The 5,851-nt window shown below is 38.4% G+C and overlaps 1 protein-coding gene across 1 annotated transcript in view; it reads left to right on the top strand.

Moving 5' to 3' along the window:
• The window catches only part of CACNG4 (calcium voltage-gated channel auxiliary subunit gamma 4), a 110,521-nt gene extending 105,725 nt beyond the window's left edge, over positions 1-4,796 (top strand). Inside the window, exon 4 of the mRNA XM_074260568.1 lies at positions 1-4,796. This exon is cut by the window's left edge and continues 3,616 nt beyond it. The gene's annotated coding sequence lies outside the window, so the exon portion shown is untranslated.
• The last annotated feature ends 1,055 nt before the right edge of the window (positions 4,797-5,851 follow it).

Genomic DNA, 5,851 nt, shown 5'->3' with positions numbered 1-5,851 from the left:
TCCCAGTTGTTGGTTTTGTCTTTTTAAAAATAATAATAAAAAACATTTTTCAAATGTTTTCTTTCTGGTGTGGAGACAAAAAAAAATCAGGTCTTTGTGATTGTTGGTAAGGTAAACCCTACAACAAGAAGGAATCCTTACTTCTCTGGGAAAAACGGGGCAATTGGGACAGGAAAGGGAGAGGGTGAGGACTGGACTGGTTCACTAAGGTGGGGAGGTGGAACAGTGAATAAAGTCAAAGACTAATTATCAGATCTGGCCTGAGACAAATCCAGCTGTGTGACTCTGCATCTATTTTGTTATCTGTAATATGGGAGTCCAGGTGTTTCAGTGGATAAAGTGCCAGGCTTGAAGTGAAGAAGACCCAACATCCTGAGTTCAGTTTTTGGCCTCAGACACAATCTGTGTGACTCTGGGCAAAGTCACTTAATCTTGTTTGTCTCCGTTTTCTCATCTGAAAAATGAGCTGGAGAAGGAAATAGCAAAGTGCTCTAATATCTTTGCCAATAAAACCCCCAAAAGGGTCAGAAATGACTGAACAACAACAAAAACAATAAAATTAGGTTAGTAATAGCACTTACATTTCAGGGTTATTGTAAGACGACATTTGTGAAATGCTTAGTAGAGTACCTGGCACATATAGTAGCTGGTTAATAAATGTTTTTTGTTTGTTTTTAATTCCTAACTTCTCTCAGTTTCATTTTTCCCATTTGTAAAATGGGGACAATAATAGCACCCACATCAAAGGGTTATTGTGAGTATCAAACAAGATAATACATGTAAAGTACCGGAAAATCTTAAAGTGCTCCATAAATACTAGCTATTATTCACTCAATAAGCATCTGTTTATTAAGTACAGATGTGCTCAGCAGGATGAAAAGAATCAGGAATGGAAAAATCAGAACAAAACAATTCTTGCTGTAGAGGAACTAATATTCTACTGAAGTTAAGCTAGAGATACACAAGTAAGTAAATGTAAGATACATTCCAAGCAAATTTAAAGTCAAAAGGAGCAAGGAAGGTCTCTTTCTGACTTGTGGATGAAGAAAGGGCTCAGGTAGGAGGCTGCACTTGAACTAATATTTTCTTGTAGGAAGCTGGGATTTTTAAGAGACAAGAATGAAAGCAAAGAGACTAGAAAATATACACAATGAAAGACCCTGTGTGTTTGTATTATAAATAATGTTCAGGAAAGTATAGACAGGGAAGGCTGACTAGGAACTAGGTTGTCAGGAGGTAGGAGAAGGAGACTAGGTATAGATCTATGTTAATAGATAGGGGAAACTAGATGGAGCAGTGGGTAGAGTGCTAAGCTTGGAGTCAGGAAGACTCACTATCCTGAGTTCAAATATGAACCCCAACTCTTCTTACCTGTGTGATACTGGGCAACCCTCTTAATTCTGCTTCAGTTTCCTCATTTGTAAAATGAACCAGAGAAGGAAATAACAAACCATTTCAATCAGTATCTCTGCAAAAAACAAAACAAAAACAAAAACAAAAAATCTCCAAATGAGGTCACAAAGAATAAATTATGACTGAAAAATTACAGGAAATGCTAAAGGATTGTAGAAAATCATTCATTGATTTCTATCCAAGTCACTCAGAGTAGACTCAGAGTAGAGTTAAAATTTTTAAAATAATTGCCCACCATTAAATCCAGTAGAATCTTCTTGGTCAGTGGTACACTTTTGCAGATTTGCTTTATTTTGGGGGAGAATAAGATCAAGATAGTGGCTCTAAGTTAGAGACTTTCAAGATGGTCAGATGGATAAAGAATCTCCATCCTAAAGATTTGTGCATTTAGTTTTATCCCTAGGATATACAGTCCTCTGTGAATATTTTTGTTTGTTGAGATCTTACTTCTCTTCTTTTGAACACTTCCTTTTCATGTCCTTTGACTATCTGTTGGGGAATGACTGTTCTTATGTATTTCAGTTAGTTATCTATCTATCTTAGATATTGGATTTTTATCAATGAAATCAAAGATGCTGAGGTTGTAGCTTTGGGAATAAAAGTTTTCTTCTATAAGGCTCCATATCCTATTGTCAAATGACAGAATTATCATTGTTAACATTTATATAACACATTAAGGTTTCCAAAACACTTTACATAGTATTTCATCTGATCCTCACAACAACCCTGTGAGATAGATGCAATTGTTGTGCTCATTTTACTAATGAGGAAACTGTGGCTGAGATAGGTTAAGTGACTTGTGCAGGAATTTGCAGCTATTAAGTGTCTGAGACAGGATTATCCCCAGACCACCCTCACTCCCAAGTTTAACATTGTAACCAGGGTACCACTTCTGTTACATCTATTCATTTTAGGAGTGTGTGAGTGAGACCATGAGCCCTCTAGTGACAAAAAAAATTAGCTGCAGCTTCTCCAAAATATTATTTGTATCTAAGTGAGGAAGGGCTATGCAAACTTACCAGCCTCATTTTCTTCCCCAGAGTCATCTGAGTCCACTGGCAAGATATATATCAGGATAGATGCAGAATAGATCAGGCTATTGGTTTCAGTATTCCAAGGCTGGAAGGCTTCTTTCAGTTAAAATAGCTACTTTGTCCACAGCCCCCAGCTTATAGATTGCAATCCTATGGGATCTCATGATTCTAGAATACAATCATGGAAGGGACTTCAGACACCAACGAGTTCATTTATTTTATAAATGAGGAAACTGAAATCCAGGGAGATGAAATGACTTCAATACACAAGTTGTCATTGTTTAGTCGTTCCAGTTGTACCTGACTTTTCATGACCCCATTTGGCATTTTTTTGGACAAAGATATTGAAGTGGTTTGCCATTTCTTTCTACAACTCATTTTACAGACGAGGAAACCGAGACAAGCAGGGTTAAGGGTTAAATGACTTGCCCAGAGTTATACAGCTGATTAAGTGTCTGAGGCAAAATATGAATTCAGTAAAATGTCCAGGCTTGACACTAATAAGCCTCAAAGAAAAGGTTTGAATTCAAGCACACTAGAAAGTATGAAGAAAAAAATGATTGATAGCTAGATAGATAGATGGGTAGATAGACACCCTTCTTCCTTCAATTGGATTTAATCTCCTTGTCCCTCAATCTTGATAATGGCCATTTAGTATTTGTAAATAATAGGTTAAATAGCATAGAAATGAAAGGAAATCAGCTACTTCAGTTAGTGACCAAGAAGGGACAAAGTCAGTGTTTCTCTCTCTCATGTTTCCATGAAGATTAAAGGGAAATTCAGAAAGTAAATGACTGACTAGAAAAATGACTTTAGCTACTGGAGAGCCAGAGTGAGAGCTTCTTACCAGCCCCAAAGTCTGCTGGTCATTGTCACCTCTCAGCTTGAAGCTAACCACTGGCTCATTCCACTCACTTTGAGGTAATAAATCCTCCAAGACCTTTCTTTTTAGTGCTCCTTGCCCCTGCATCTTGTCCAGCTGGAAAGGATTCATTTGCTCTGCCTATTTCCAAAGGCTCTGTCACATCCCACCATGCAGCCTGGAGCTCAACCCTCTAGAAGTTCCCCTTATTCCCCAGGGTATCACCTGTTAACTAGATTAGTGGCTATAGAAGTCCAGTTCTATTAGCCTTTCTTAGAGTGGATGGAGACATCAGTAAATCAAGCAAAATGGTGTATTTCAGGAAACAGGAACATAAGTGGGGGTCCACTGGGGCCAGGAGAAAAGTCAAGATATCCAGAGTTTGGAATGGAGGTCACAGTCTTTATCATAGTCTCCACCTGATCATGAAGGAACCAAGACAAGAATTATTTTTAATGGACTATTGCCATTTAGTAATAAAAGCCTCCTATGCCTTACTTATCTAATTAGACCATTTTTCATCAGCCAATTCCTAATAGGCAACTCTGGACAAAAGGTCCCTTTAAAAGAGCATACGTTTGTCTGCAACTAGGGCTAAGTGAGAGTCATGCAACTACTTTTGAAAAGCAATATAATGAATGGTTGCTCTGGGGAATTTGGAGCTCTGGTTGCTTCACAGTGGCCTATTCTGGATATTTCTTTGTGTTCTCCTTAAGATTCTTCTCAGCCGCTTCCTTATGGACAGAGATATCCAAGAAACATGGGTCTTGAAGGGCCATTAGGGTCCAAGAGTTGGGCAGGAGTGAGATGAGTACCCTAATATCTGAAGAGCACATTAAATCAATGGGTTTTCTTGTTATATTATAGGAAAGGGAATATTAATAGTTTATTCCAGAATATGCCTAGAATCCTCTAGGTTTTCCCCACCCACTGTATTCCCCAAAACTTGATTGAGTAGCTATATCCTGAATTTTCTTAGGATTGATTTTCTACTCCTTAATACTTAAATGGGCCCATCTGATCTAAGGCTTCTGCTACTCTGCCCTCAGGATCTGGCCTAGTCAACAACATAATGATTTCAAACACACAGCTTAAAACCATAACACTCCCAAATGCCACAAGAGCCAGATGAGAATGTAATTGGGTTGTATTTAACAAAATAAATAAAAATGCAATAAAATATGGATAATGCTAATATGTGACTTTCTGAGTCAATGTATCCATATATGTGGGGTTAGTGGTCCCAGTTTCTATTTGAGTTTGACACCATTGTTGTACACCAGTGCCTTCAGGAGAAAGGCCTCTTTCAATTCACTTTTCATCATAATATGGTAGAATGAAGAATAATTCACATAGAACTGTGGAAGGATATTGGAAATAAGCTGGATTCCTTTCTAGGTGAAAATGAACTGCTTTTTATTTGTCTCAGCCTCAGGAATAAAGAAAAAAAAAACATTGGTGAGGTCACATAAACTCAGACAATTCACTCCGGGCCTGGGCTATGTGGTGTATGATAATGACAAGGTCAGAAATAGCTGTCATGATGGAAATGATGAATCCTGAAGTTCATTGTAAGCTGCCAGGGGCCATTTAACTTCCTGATCAGCAATACAGTGTTGTTGTGAGGGGAGCTGGTATAACAAATACACTTTATCTCTATCAGTAGAAAAGATACATTTTTTCCCTTCCCTGGGGACTTAATATTGCTGGATATTAACTCTATTGGATGGTTTGGACAACTCCAAGGATTTCCATTTGGCTCTTCCCAAAATAATCTGAACAGAATTTGCAAAAATGGCCCACTCATGCATCTTCCCTCCAAAAGTCTGTGCTCTGTAGCTTCCCCAGAAAGCTCCAAATAAGACAGGGGCTCTAGAAGATGCCTTTGCATAGAACTGAAGAGTCCCAGGTGCCCTTGTGCTGAATTTCCTTGTACAATTTTATTAGCATCTTCCTAAACTGGCTATCAATTGCTTTCTTATCAACTCCTTGTTTCAAGAGTCACACCCTAAGTTCCCTCCAGAAGAAGGAATCATCATCAAATAAATAGCCATTTAGCAGGAGCTTGGATTCTGTGATTCTTCTACCCATTCTCATTCCCAAGACACCCATTCACACAGCCAGCAATACTTACCTAAGCCATAGCTACCTGGACAATTTGTTCAATGTTCACCAGTTCATCACCTTACACCTAGATAGTAACAGAACTCCCTTGCTAAAGTCTGAAGCCTTTTTGGTGAAACTCTACCCAGAAACTGGAGCCTAAGTGACCTCAAGCCAGGCTGATCATAGTGTGTGGCAGATGATGGGTCAGGACCACATATATTCAAACTAACAAACTTTTTTCCTTTAGGAACCTCACTTTCTTCTTTGCACATCCCTATCACACACCTGGTTGCAATGGGAATTCATATTTATTGGTGCAGGTGAAAATAATTCCTCATCTCAGTCACCTAAAAAGAGACAAAAGGAGTTCTTATCTGGAGACTGTAATTGATTTAGTTGACTACAGCAAAAAATCCTCAAAAAGCTCCCTAAGCCT

This window comes from Sminthopsis crassicaudata, chromosome 4 (assembly GCF_048593235.1).
Source record: "Sminthopsis crassicaudata isolate SCR6 chromosome 4, ASM4859323v1, whole genome shotgun sequence".
In the NCBI taxonomy this organism is placed as follows: Eukaryota; Metazoa; Chordata; class Mammalia; order Dasyuromorphia; family Dasyuridae; genus Sminthopsis; species Sminthopsis crassicaudata.
The sequence above is the reverse complement of the archived record's forward strand: the minus strand, read 5'-3'. Positions and strand labels throughout refer to the sequence as shown.